Below are 14,361 nucleotides of genomic sequence, written 5' to 3'. Positions count from 1 at the left end.
TTGAATCATATTATGGTCACTATTTGCAAGCTGTTAACTTTACATATTGTTAACTAATTATGGTTTGTTCCTCATCACTAAACTAAGCCTTGATATTGAGCAAGCTATTCTCACTTCTCTCTCTTCTGAATGTTTTCCAATCTCTGTATGGCTCTCACACATATTCCTTTAAGCTCAGCAAGGTGGCAGCTAATATGTAATGGGTTGGAGCTGGGCATTAAGCTCGGATGGAGATAGGCTGTGTAAGAGCTGGTGGCGTTGTGGTAAACCACTGTAGTTCACTGTGTTCACTGTTGTTGTTGTTGTTGTTGTCGTTCACTCTTGTTTCACTGTTGTGCCTGACTATGCCTCAGCTGACTCCGCCCCTGGGCTACCGAGTATAAGAGCGGCCGCATGGCAGCTCCTGGCATTCGGTCGTCCACTAGAGGCATAGTCCTGATCTGTCTGAAGTGCAATTCAGTAGTTAATAAAAGCCTGTTGTTATGAACTCTGCCTAGCCTTTTATTAGAATTGATAGCGCATCAATTTTATTAACTACTGAAAAAAAAAAACGATGCTGCAGATTCTTAAGATCAAGTGCCTGGAACTCGACCCGCAAGAACCGGACTCGACTGCTAAGTTCTCGCACTGGCTGCACTGTTTTGAGTCCTTTCTGACTGCATCCGGCGAGACCGTCGCCGCCGATGCCGACAAGCTCAGGGTGCTGAACTCTAAAGTAAACCACCGAGCTTTTGCCCTTATCCGGGACGCTACGAGCTACCAGGGGGCTATCGACATCTTGAAGGAGCAATACGCACGCCCGGTCAACTATGTTTACGCAAGACATCTCCTGGGGTCTCGCAAACAACAGCCCGGGGAACCCACAGAAGCATACATACGGGCGCTGAAGGAACTCGGCCGAGCCTGCGAATGCAAGCAAGTAACCGCCACGGAACATACGGAGGAGCTCATCCGGGACGCCCTCGTGGCGGGCCTCAGGTCCACTCACACACGGCAGCGACTGCTGGAAAGTAGCGAGCTCGACCTGAAGAAGGCGATTTCACTCACCCTCTCGTTGGACGTAGCCCACCGGAACATGGAGGCCTACTCCCCGGACCGCGCGGCCGCCTCATGGATGCCGCAGCCGCCGCCACCTTGGGACGCAGCGCCGCCACGGGCCCTGGCCTCAACTGCTGCAGCGATGTCCCGCCCGAGCCAGAAATGTTATTTCTGTGGCCAAACCAAACACCCCAGGGCGCGCTGCCCGGCGAAAAACGCGGTCTGCTCTGCCTGCGGTAAGAAGGGACACTACGCTGGCGTCTGCAGAAGCCAGAAGACCCCTACCTCCAGCAGCGCCGCGTGCGATTCGTGGGAGCGGCCATCTTGCCTCCCTCCAGCCTCGTGGGGATCGGGATCGTCATGGGCGCCGCCATTTTGTCCTTCCTCTCCGACGCCGCCATCTTGTCTGCCATTCTGCCAACGGGCCCCCGACTCACCCACCGCCGCCTCACCGGGGTTCTACAGCGACGCTACCGACTCCACAGCGGCCTCCATCATGCTGGATCAATCCAGACCCCATCAGCTAGCCAGGTCCACGATGGACATCCAGGTAAATGGCCGCGCCACAACTTGCCTTTTTGATTCCGGGAGCACGGAGAGCTTCATACACCCTGATACAGTACGGCGCTATTCTCTCTCGGTCCGGCCAACGCGCCATCGGATCTCCATGGCCTCGAAATCCCACTCAGCAGACGTCGGCGGCTACTGCGTAGTGACCCTCTCGGTGAAGGGCTCCGTATATAAAAATGTAAAGCTATTCGTCCTGCCACATCTCTGCGCTGCCGTTCTACTGGGGTTGGACTTTCATTGTCACTTTAAGAGTGTCACCTTGACATATGGTGGACCTCTTCCCCCGCTCACTGTCTGCAACCAGCAGTTTTTAAATTGCCCGCCACGCCCCACCTGTAGTCTCTCCACCCTCAAAATCACACCCCCCCCCCTGTTCGCCAACCTCACCCGCGACTGCAAGCCTATCGCCACAAAGAGCAGGCGATACAGCACCGGGGACAGATTCTTCATAAGATCTGAGGTGACGCGGCTCCTGAAAGAGGGGATTATTGAGGATAGTACCAGCCCCTGGCGAGCCCAGGTGGTAGTCGTTAAGACTGGCAACAAGCAGCGCCTAGTCATCGACTACAGCCAGACTATCAACAAGTACACCCAGTTGGACGCATACCCCCTCCCCCGCATAGCCGACATGGTTAATAAGATAGCGCAATACCGCGTTTTCTCGACCATTGACCTCAAGGCAGCATACCACCAAATCCCTATCCGCCCTGAGGACCGCCAGTACACAGCTTTCGAGGCAAACGGCCGCCTTTTTCACTTCCTCAGGGTTCTTTTTGGCGTCACCAACGGTGTCTCCGTCTTCCAGAGGGAGATGGACCGGATGGTCGACGAGAATGCGTTACAGGCCACGTTTCCCTACCTAGACAACGTGACCATCTGCGGCCATGACCTGCAGGACCATGACGCCAATCTTGATAAGTTCCTCCGCACGGCCCAACTCCTAAACCTCACGTACAACAAGGAAAAGTGCATATTCCGCACAGCCCGCCTCGCTATCCTTGGTTGCGTGGTGAAACACGGAGTCATCAGTCCTGACCCTGACCGGATGCGCCCGTTAATGGAACTTCCCCTGCCCCACTGTCTCAAGGCCCTCAAAAGGTGCCTGGGCTTCTTTTCCTATTACGCCCAGTGGGTCCCTCATTATGCGGACAAAGCCCGTCCACTTATCAAGTCCACTTCCTTCCCCCTGACGGCGGAGGCCCACTTAGCCTTTCACCGTATAAAAGATGACATTGCCAAAGCCACCATGCACTCGGTAGACAAGTCCATCCCCTTCCAGGTGGAGAGCGATGCATCCGACTTCGCCCTGGCCGCTACCCTTAACCAGGCGGGAAGACCCGTGGCCTTCTTTTCACGAACCCTCCAGGGCTCCGAACTCAGACACTCCTCTGTGGAAAAAGAGGCCCAGGCCATTGTGGAGGCGGTGCGCCACTGGCGGCACTACCTGGCTGGAAAACGACTTACCCTGCTTACTGACCAGCGTTCAGTTGCTTTCATGTTCAACAACAAGCAGGGGGGTAAAATCAAAAATGACAAGATTTTGAGGTGGAGAATCGAACTTTCCACCTACAATTACGACATCTTGTACCGGCCAGGGAAACTCAACGAACCCTCAGACACTCTATCGCGAGGCACATGCGGCACCGCGCAGATCGATAGACTACGGGGCCTCCACAACGACCTCTGCCACCCGGGGGTCACCAGGTTCTTCCATTTCATTAAGGGCCGCAACCTGCCTTACTCCATCGAGGAGGTCAGGACCATGACCAGGAGCTGCCCAGTCTGTGCAGAGTGCAAGCCGCGCTTCTATAGGCCTGACAGAGCAAACCTGATCAAGGCCACCCGCCCTTTTGAGCGCCTGAGTATCGACTTTAAAGGGCCCCTCCCCTCCTCTGACCGCAATGTGTACTTCCTCAACATAGTTGATGAGTACTCCCGTTTCCCTTTTGCCATCCCCTGCCCGGACACGACCACCGCTACGGTCATTAAATGCCTGCACAACCTCTTTGCTCTGTTCGGTTTTCCCAGCTATATTCATAGCGACCGGGGCTCGTCCTTCATGAGCGACGAACTCCGTCAGTACCTGCTCATGAGAGGTATTGCCTCAAGCCGGACCACCAGCTACAACCCCCGGGGGAACGGACAGGTTGAAAGAGAGAACGCGACGGTCTGGAAGGCGGCCCTCCTAGCCTTAAAATCTAGGGGCCTTCCGACCTCCCGTTGGCAGGATGTCCTACCCGATGCGCTCCACTCCATCCGGTCACTGCTGTGTACAGCCACCAACGCAACCCCCCATGAGCGAATGTTTGTTTTTCCCCGGAGGTCCACATCCGGTAACTCACTACCACACTGGCTGACGTCCCCAGGGCCCGTCCTGCTGAGGAAGCATGTAAGGTCCCACAAAACGGCTCCCCTGGTAGAGAAGGTTCACCTCCTCCATGCCAACCCCCAGTACGCCTACGTGGCATACCCGGACGGGCGGGAGGACACAGTCTCCATTAGAGATCTGGCACCCTCGGGGTCCACTGACCCGCCACCATTGCCCCCCACCACGACCCCCTCCGACACGGCCCAAAATTCAGTAGACCCAATTCTCACCCCTGTCCATTCCACCCCAGTAGACGGCATGCCGCGCCCCCAGGACCAGCCGGAGCCCACTCGCCCACCCAACACCAAAGGGGACGATACGCCAGTGCTGGACCCCGCTCAAGACGCATCGTGGGAAGCTGTACCATCGCAACCGTCGCCACGAAGATCTCGACGGCAAACGAGGCCGCCCGACAGACTCGCCTACTCGAACTTTTGATACACTTCACCCCGCCGGACTTAATTTTAAACGAGGGGTGAATGTGGTAAACCACTGTAGTTCACTGTGTTCACTGTTGTTGTTGTTGTTGTTGTCGTTCACTCTTGTTTCACTGTTGTGCCTGACTATGCCTCAGCTGACTCCGCCCCTGGGCTACCGAGTATAAGAGCGGCCGCATGGCAGCTCCTGGCATTCAGTCGTCCACTAGAGGCATAGTCCTGATCTGTCTGAAGTGCAATTCAGTAGTTAATAAAAGCCTGTTGTTCTGAACTCTGCCTAGCCTTTTATTAGAATTGATAGCGCATCAGGCGTACATTCAGGTGAGAGGGAAACTGAGCTGTTGGGACTGGAGATTGATGATGGGAGAGGGGGAAATTGGCACCTGGTGTTGGCATGCGCAATGAAGTGGGACGCAGCCCATTCCTGGCCCAAGGCAAGCTGGAAAATCCCAGAAATAGTGGAGATCCAGCGCAACTGGTTCCTTGCTGTTGTCTGGTGGGTTCCACCGGTTTCATCCCTGCAGATTGTCAGTGCCAACGTACCTGGATTTTCCCCTCACTTGCATTTTAAGATTTAAGACTTGCAGTTGTAATCCAGATTTAGAACAGTACTGGGGGTTTCATAATTAGGGTGATGGACAGCCACAACTGGGAGTCCTGAATGATATACTTCCTCCCAGGTGCTTTGGGGGGGCGGGGGGGGGGGGGGGGGTGGGGAGCAGAAGGGATATAACAGAGGGGTAGATAAACTACGGGAAAGAAGTAATGCAGCCAGGCGTCATGTTTCATATAGGAACCATTGACATAGGAAACAGTAGGTTAGAGGTGTTGCAGAGGAAGTCTGAGAAGTTATGTTCTAGATTGAAGAGGATAGTAATATCAGGTGTACTCCCACTGCCTCTTGCTGAACCAGTTAGGTTGAAACCGATTGGATATGTGAAGACTTATCTAGAAAGATGGTGCAGAAGAGTTCAAATTCCTCCAACATTGAGACAAGGTGGACTTAATTTAAACTGGGCTGGTACCAATCTCCCTTCAAAAGGTAAATAAGGGAGTGGGGGAGGAATTAAATTAACAAAAAGATTAAATATGGAAAACAACATTTGAAGGACAGGCTGTAGTGTTTTATACAAAGGCAAGGACCAGAAGGAACCAAGTACCAGAGTTAAAAATATGTGCAAATATTGATATTACTGTGGTACTCAAGATAGCAGCAGAATGAAATAAGTTTGTAATATGGATAGAAGTGAGTAATATGGATAGAACTAGGCAGGCTGCAGAAATTCATAGAGTACGTGGAGGATTTCAACGTCAGAGGATGGATGGATCAGGAACAACCCAAAGGGAAGGGCGAAAATACAAATTCCCTGAGGTAGTCGGGGATTACTTCCACCTACATGTGAAGCAACCTACTGCAACAGACTTGGCTTTGGTGTTCAGAAATCCAACTTACTTGTTAGTAACCTGAAAACTGATGAGCATCCTGGGATCCAGTGACCATTGTATTGTTAAATGTGATATTAAAACTAAGGGCAAAAACAATGTGGTGGGACAGGACTTTGGAAAAGCAGATTCAATGACCATAGAAATCTTCAAGAATTATCTGGTGAAAGCAACAATCACAAAACTTCCTGAAGATAACTACATCATAACTGTTGAAGAAAAAAAACTAATGGTGTTATCTATAAATTGTGATGTGTGGGAGACTACAGTCTCCCGCGTAAAGAAATAGGCAACACAGCGAGCTATAAGAAATAGGTCTTTACTCCAACTCTCACAATACAGTACTGAATTCATAAAGCCCGCGAACCTGTGATGACTCACGGATTGGTCACCTGCTGGAACCTGATTGGTTTTCCTTCTCTCAGCAGCAGGCAAGTCTGAACATGCCTTATTCCTCTCAGCTTGCAACTGTCTTGCGGGGGGAGGGGAATACAGCAGTTAAAAGGGGATTATACAGGTTTATCTACATACACACAGTGTTTCCCCAATGTGGTAACGCCACAGATGTTTGCATTTTGTTTATATTTAAAAAATTAAGTCTCTCCAGTGTAACTCATTTACAGAAATAGATGGCAATACAACTGCTTGGGTGGGGCCTTTTCCAGTGAGTTCTCCTGAAATCAAAACCAGGTCAACAAAGTCTTCCTATGCAAATAATCTGCCTTTTGTTTGAAGTAATCCTTCTGCAGTCCGCAAGACTTGGTATCCTATCCAGCAGATTGTGTCTCTTTCACCCAGTCACTTAGAAAGCAATCCATTTTGCCATGAGAGCCATGTGCAGAGGGGAGAAGATTTGGCCCAGATATTCCGATCGCAGGCCTCCCGTGGGCAGAGGGCTGCGATCTGGAAAAATCTGCGCCCTTACCAGAGGGCTCCCGGGAGGCACACGGTTCCGCTGCTGGGCCTCTCCAAACTGCCGGTGTGCAGGACTCACGTATCCCAGAGGCGCAGGTAATTCGCAGCGTCCCTGGGATCACATGGGCCATGGGGAACATAAGAACATAAGAACATAAGAAATAGGAGCAGGAGTAGGCCAATCGGCCCCTCGAGCCTGCTCCGCCATTCAATAAGATCATGGCTGATCTGATCCTAACCGCCAATCCACTATCACAGAACCATCTCCTGAATCTAACAGAATTAGACACACGAAATAGGAGCAGGATCAGGCTACACGGCCCCTGGGCCCGCTCCGCTACCCACAGGGCCATGACCAATCCAAACCTAGACTCATGTCCAAATTCCTGCCCGCTCCCCATAACCCTTAATTCCCTTTACTTCTAGGAAACTGTCTATTTCTGTTTTAAATTTATGTAATGATGTAGCTTCTACAGCTTTTTGGGGCAGCATATTCCATGGACCTACCACCCTCTGAGTGAAGTAGTTCCTCCTCATCTCAGTTTTGAAAGAGCAGCCCCTTATTCTAAGACTATGCCCCCTAGTTCTAGTTTCACCCATCATCGGGAACATCCTCCCCGCATCCACCCGATCCAACCCCTTCACAATCTTATATGTTTCAATAAGATCGCCTCTCATTCTTCTGAACTCCAATGAGTAGAGTCCCAATCTACTCAACCTCTCCTCATATGTCCATCCCCTCATCCCCGGGATTAACCGAGTGAACCTTCTTTGTACTGACTCGAGAGCAAGTATGTCCTTTCTTAAGTATGGACACCAAAATTGTACGCAGTATTCCAGGTGCGGTCTCACCAATACCTTGTACAACTGAAGCAATACCTCCCTATTTTTATATTCTATCCCCCTAGCAATGAAAGCCAACATTCCATTGGCCTTCTTAATCACTTGCTGCACCTGCATACTAACCTTTTGAGTTTCGTGCACCAGGACCCCCAGATCCCTTTGTACTTCAGTACTTTCCAGTTTCTTGCCATTAAGATAATAACTTGCTCTACGATTTTTCCTGCCAAAGTGCATAACCTCACACTTTCCAGTATTGTATTCCATCTGCCAAATCTCTGCCCACTTACTTAGCCTGTCTATGTCCCCTTGCAGGTTTTTTATGTCCTCCTCACTCACTACTTTCCCTCCCATCTTAGTATCATCTGCAAACTTTGATATGTTACACTCGGTCCCCTCCTCCAAATCGTTAATATAGATTGTAAAGAGTTGGGGACCCAGCACTGACCCCTGCGGAACACCACTAGTTACTGATTGCCAGTCTGAGAATGAACCATTTATCCCAACTCTCTGCCTTCTGTTAGATAGCCAATCCTCTATCCATGCCAGAATATTACCCCCAATCCCGTGATTTTTTATCTTAAGCAATAATCTTCTGTGTGGCACCTTGTCAAATGCCTTTTGGAAGTCTAAATACACTACGTCCACTGGTTCCCCTTTATCCACCCTATATGTTACTTCCTCAAAGAACTCCAGCAAATTTGTCAAACATGACTTCCCCTTCATAAAACCATGCTGACTTTGTCCTATTAAATTATGATTATCCAAATGTCCTGTTACTGTCTCCTTAATAATGGACTCCAAAATTTTACCTACCACAGATGTTAGGCTAACCGGTCTATAGTTTCCAGTCTTCTGTCTACTGCCCTTTTTAAATAAGGGTGTTACATTAGCAGTTTTCCAGTCTGCCGGGACCTTTGCCGAGTCCAGGGAGTTTTGGAAAATTATTACCAATGCATCCACAATCCCTACCGCCACTTCCCTCAAGACACTAGGGTGTAAGCCATCAGGTCCAGGTCATTTATCCGCCTTGAGTCCCATTATTTTACCGAGTACCACTTCCTTAGTGATTTTGATCGTGTTTAGCTCCTCCCCCCCCTTTAGCCCCCTGTTTGTCCAGTGTTGGGATATTCTTAGTGTCTTCTACTGTAAAGACTGATACAAAATATTCATTCAGTGTTTTTGCCATCTTCATATTTCCCACCATTAATTTCCCGGTCTCATCCTCTAAGGGACCAACATTTACTTTAGCCACCCTTTTTCTTTTTATATAACTATAAAAACTCTTACTATCTGTTTTTATATTTTTTGCTAATTTACTTTCATAATCTATCTTCCCTTTCTTAATCAATCTTTTTGTTATTTTTTGCTGTCTTTTAAAGCTTTCCCAATCCTCTATCCTCCCACTAGATTTGGCTACCTTATATGCCCTTGTTTTTAGTCGAATACTATCCTTAATTTCTTTACTTAGCCACGGATGGCTGTCTTTTCTTTTACACCCTTTTCTTCTCAGTGGAATATATATTTTTTGGAAGTTGTAAAATAACTCCTTAAATGTACACCACTGATCATGTATCGTCTTACCCTTTAATCTATTTTCCCAATCCACTCTACTCAATTCCGCTCTCATACCTTCATAGTCTCCTTTATTCAAGCTTAGCACGCTTGTTTGAGATCCAACCTTCTCACCCTCTAATTGAATATGGAATTCAACCATGTTATGGTCACTCATTCCAAGGGGATCCTTTACTAGGACATTTTTAATTAATGCTGTCTCGTTACACAGGACCAGATCTAAGGTTGCTTGCCCCCTGGTCGGTTCAGTTACATACTGCTCAAGAAACCCATCCCTAATACACTCAATGAACTCATCCTCAAGGCAGCCCTGCCCAATTTGATTTGTCCAATTAATATGATAGTTAAAATCCCCCATAATTATAGATGTTCCCTTATTACAAGCCTCAACTATTTCCTGATTGATACTCCGTCCAACAGAGTTGCCACTGTTCGGAGGCCTATAGACTACGCCCACTAGTGTTTTTTTCCCCTTCTTATTCCTTACCTCCACCCAAACTGTTTCATTCTCCAATCAGAGAAGGGAATCTCCCTTCATACATTTGACAGGAAGACCTGTCAAATATATGAATGGAGATCACCCCCAAAACATAGTAAAACTTCAAATAAATGTTTTTAAAAAATCACATTTTAAAAATGACAGTATGCACTGGGTACTCACGCGTAGGCCCAACGAAAGTGTCGGTTTCGTGCATGCACTGCGCATGCGCGGGAAACCGGAACTTCCGTTCCCTTGAAAGAAGGGGTTGACAGGTGGAACGCGTGCGCCGGAGAGGCAGCGTGTGCGCATCGAACTTACGTTTTTTTTGCAGGTTTCTCCGGGAGGGTAAGTCTCCAGCAGTTACACTTTTAAAAAGCAGGCACAATGCCTGCTTTTAACAAGGTAAGTGGTGAATTAATTAAAATTAAAACATTTTTTCCACAGGTTTATTATTTTTAAATACTTTAAAGAAGGGTAAGTTTATTTTTAGCCTCGTTAAAAAATTAATTAATTTTTTCAAAATTTTAAATTATTGTTTAAAATAGTTATTTCATGTCATTTATAGTTATTTTAAAAAATGTGATGTTTTAAAAAAAAATTATTTGAAGTTTTAGTTATGTTTTGGGGCTTATAGTATTTATAGGTTTGACAGCTCTTCCTGTCAAATTTATGAATGAAGCATTCCCTGCTACCATTGGCACTCCATGGCTCACGTGATCCCAGGGGACGCTTCGAACTAACTGCGACCCTGGGATACGCAAGCACTGCGCGCCGGCAGTTGGAGGAGGCCCAGGATCGGAATACTACGCGGGCCCACAGCTCAACGGCCGGCGCGCAAGTTAAGTGCAGGTCGGAGGCTTGCACCCGCGGGAAGCCTCCGACCCAAATTTCTGGGCCATTAAATTTGCTTCCACCACCCTTTCAGGCAGTGCATTCCAGATCATCATAACTCGGTGTAAAAAATCTCAGCTGCCCCATTTTTGTTTTGCTAATTATCTTAAATCTGTGTCCTCTGGTTACCAACCCTTCTGCCAGTGGAAACAGTTTCTCCCTATTTACTCCATCAAAACCCCTCAATTTTGAACACCTCTATTAAATTTCTCTAGTGTCGTCACATAACTGAAACCCCTCATCCCTGGTATGCTGAATCAAGCTGAACATAGAAAGTACAGAGATCATCTAAAAAACAGAATAAAAAGGTAGAGACTGTACGAGAATAGATTAGTGGCGAGTATCAAAGGGAACCCAAAAGTCTTTTCTAAACACAAATAGTAAAAGAGTTGTCAAAGGAAGGGTGGGGCCGATTAGGAACCAAAAAAGATGATCTGTGTGTAGGCAGAGGGCATGGCTGAGGATCTAAATGAGTGCTTTGCATCAGTCTTCATTAAAGAGGATGCTGCCAATGTAGCAGTAAAGGACGAGGTAGTAGCGATATTGGATAGGATAAAAATAGATAAAGAGGATGCACTTAAAAGGTTGGCAGTTCTCAAAGTAGAAAAGTCACCCAACCCGGATGGGATGCATCCTAGGTTACTGAGTGAAATCGGGGTGGAAATTGCGGAAACTCTGGCCATAATCTTCCAATCCTCCTCGGATATGGGAGCGGTGCCAGAGGATTTCAGGATTGCAAAAGTTAAACTCCTGTTTAAAAAAGGAGAGGGGGATAAACCTGGCAACTAACTATAGGCCAGTCAGTCTAACATCTGGTGGGGAAACTTTGAGACAATAATCAGAGACAAAATTAACTGGCATTTGGAAAAGTATGGGCTAATAAATGAAAGTCAGCATGGATTTGTTAAAGGCAAATAGGGTTTGACTAACTCGATCAAGTTCTTTGATGAAGTAACGGAGAGTGTTGATGAGGGTAGTGCGGTTGATGTTGTGAAAATGGACTTTCAAAAGCTGTCTGACAAAGCACCACATAATAGACTGGTTAGCAAAATTAAAGCCCATAGGATAAAAGGAACAGTGGTAGCATCTATACAAAATTGACTGGGGCAGAGAGTAGTGGTGAACATTGTTTTTCAGACTGGAGGGAGGTAAACAGTGGTGTTCCCCAGGGGTCAGTATTAGGACCACTGCCCTTTTTGTTGTATATTGATGACCTGGACTTTGGTATACAGGGCATAATTTCAAAGTATGCAGAGGACACGAAACTCGGAAATGTAGTACAGTACCATGGAAGAAGTCTCTTAAAAAATGTCTGATATGGTGGGAGGTGTTAGAGTGCCAACTCTCACCTCCAGAATAGCAGGCTAGTGCTGCAAGAAGTTCCATGACCTAACCAGGGCAGGCAAGGTAACACATGGCCATTCTCTACCTTGGTACCCTGGGCATTAGTGCACACGTCACCCTCTAAAATGAACTGTATAAATAACTTGTGTTGTAATTTTGATGTAATTCAGTGCCATCTCTTGCTGCTGCCTTGCTGTGACGTCAGAGTGGTTGAATTCCCTAGCTCTCCTGTAAAATATGTTGATCATCCGTGTACCTATGAAAGGGGAGTGGGACTAATTGGATAGCTCTTTCAAAGAACTGGCACAGCCATGATGGGACGTATGGCCTCCTCCTGTGCTGTATGTATGATTCTACGTGAACGCAGGCCTGATAAGGTTGAGTGTGATTGTCACCTTCATAGCCACAGAGAGCAGTGCAGGCAAAAGGAAAAAAAAGGAAAATTTTAAAAGAAATCACCAAGAACAATGCAGGAATGAAACTCCACAGTTTCAGTTGTTCCCCCTCAGACAGCAGAGGTTGATTGGCATTGCAGGAACATAAATCTCATTAAAAGGGTCCTTATGTTGTTAAGCAACATTCTGCGACGAGTTTAATTTGTATTTATGGCACAAATTTGCAACAATTTCTTGAAACTCACAAGGTGGTCGAGGGAGAGCTGCCATTTTTGCAAGGCTGATGGTGGAGTAGCATAATTTGTCCAGCAATTTGTGGCGATTCGCAATTCATGGGGTATCTCTTCCTTGTCACAAATTGCTGGATGATTTACACACTAGTAGCGGCAAGTGCATTAAACTCGCTGGTATTTTGCCAGCAAATTCTGGCCCATTGGCTTCCAGGAATCATTGGCAGAAGAAATGTATGGAAGTAGGAAATTGAGTCTGTGACCAATGGATGGAGCAGTGCAGCACCTGAAACCCATCTAATGACTGGCAAAGTGGACATGGTTCTGTATGAGGTTGTAGGGTGTTTTTGCGTGCCCCATGTTTCTATGACTCTCCCTTGAGTCGACCCGTGCCACAAAAACTCCCCGGTTTGGGTTGTTTCCCTTGGACAGCAGGAGTTTATGCCAATAGTTCCTGCCCAGCCCATCGATTAGCGGGTAATCCCAGAGAGAGAGAGAGACCAAGGCCAGATAGGTCTACTCCTGTGCCCGATGCGCAGCATCTCCAGCGGGATTACTGTGTAACCCGGCCGTGACCGGATGCCACCCGGTTGGTCTTCCGAATTATACCGCGAACCACAAGGCCCACAACCCCCAAGTTCGGACCCAAGGAGTTACTATGGATAGATTATAAATGACTCAGATGAAACGAAACAGTTCAGGTTGGTCAAAGATCGATTCCTTTTATTACACTCTCAAAAACGACAACCCCTACTCCTCTCGCTTACAGCAGAATGAGTAGGTGACCGTGGACACTAGTTTATAACCTTAGACTAAAATACCCACCCTGTTAGTTATGCCGAACCAACCCCTTCCCAGAATCTAAGCCTTGATAATGGAAAAACCCTTCTAACTAAACCCCTCTCCCGGTTTGGTCAGAACCCACAGTTGGAAGCCTCCTGTACTGCTACCGGCACTTCTGCTGGGGGCCTAGCCTCTTCCCAGTCTAACTGGGATCCACCTGGCACCATTAAGCACACTATGCCTTTAGCCCCAGCCAAAGCCCTTTGTAGCTTCCTGATCTTTTCCTTGCACTGATCGTGACTACAATCGTCAAAACCCCTACTTCTTGCTACCCTGTAGGTGGTTTTGATATCATTATACTGGCTATCTAGCCCTTCAGCTTTCGCTGCTAAACGGGAGTTTTCCTCCTGGAGAATTTGCTCGTTGAGTTTGGCCTCTGTTACTTGGCACTGTAGATACTCCTCGGCCGTCCGGGATGACTCTTCTACAGCCCTCCTTTCCTGCTTTTCTAGAGCTAATTCCCCCACCAACAGCCGACCCACTATACCCCGTGCGTCTGATTCCCTTTCAGACTCCTCCAACTGCCCCTGAAGCCTGTTTACCTGCTTCCTTAACAGCTGAACCTGTTTTTGCAAGCATATGAGCCAAATTGCCCTTTCTTTGGACTTCTTATGCTCCTTTCCCCCTGTCCACTCAGCTGCCCTACCCTGAGGATAGTCTGAGTGTAACATGTCCAGCACCCACTGCTGGGACAGGTTAATTTTGGTGAACACGTAGGACGCGATCCTATGTTCCAAACCTGACTGAATCGTTTCAACCTTAGAGTCATTTGGACTACCCACGCCCTCAAGTCTTGCCGCGGTCGCTAGGGTGTTTTTGCACGCCCCATGTTTCTATGACTCTCCCTTGAGTCGACCCGTGCCACAAAAACTCCCCGGTTTAGGTTGTTTCCCTTGGACGGCAGGAGCTTACGCCAATCGTCCCTGCCCAGCCTGTCGATTAGCGGGTAATCCCACAGAGAGAGATAGACCAAGGCCAGATAATCTTCTCC

The 14,361-nt window shown here is 47.9% G+C and overlaps 1 protein-coding gene across 1 annotated transcript in view; it reads right to left on the bottom strand.

Moving 5' to 3' along the window:
• thap4 (THAP domain containing 4) overlaps positions 1-14,361 on the bottom strand; it is a 410,225-nt gene that overhangs the window by 148,000 nt on the left and 247,864 nt on the right. The gene's annotated exons all lie outside the window — the stretch shown is intronic.

This window comes from Somniosus microcephalus, chromosome 6 (assembly GCF_052327205.1).
Source record: "Somniosus microcephalus isolate GS21.2 chromosome 6, FLI_Smic_1.0, whole genome shotgun sequence".
Taxonomy (NCBI): domain Eukaryota; kingdom Metazoa; phylum Chordata; class Chondrichthyes; order Squaliformes; family Somniosidae; genus Somniosus; species Somniosus microcephalus.
The sequence above is the reverse complement of the archived record's forward strand: the minus strand, read 5'-3'. Positions and strand labels throughout refer to the sequence as shown.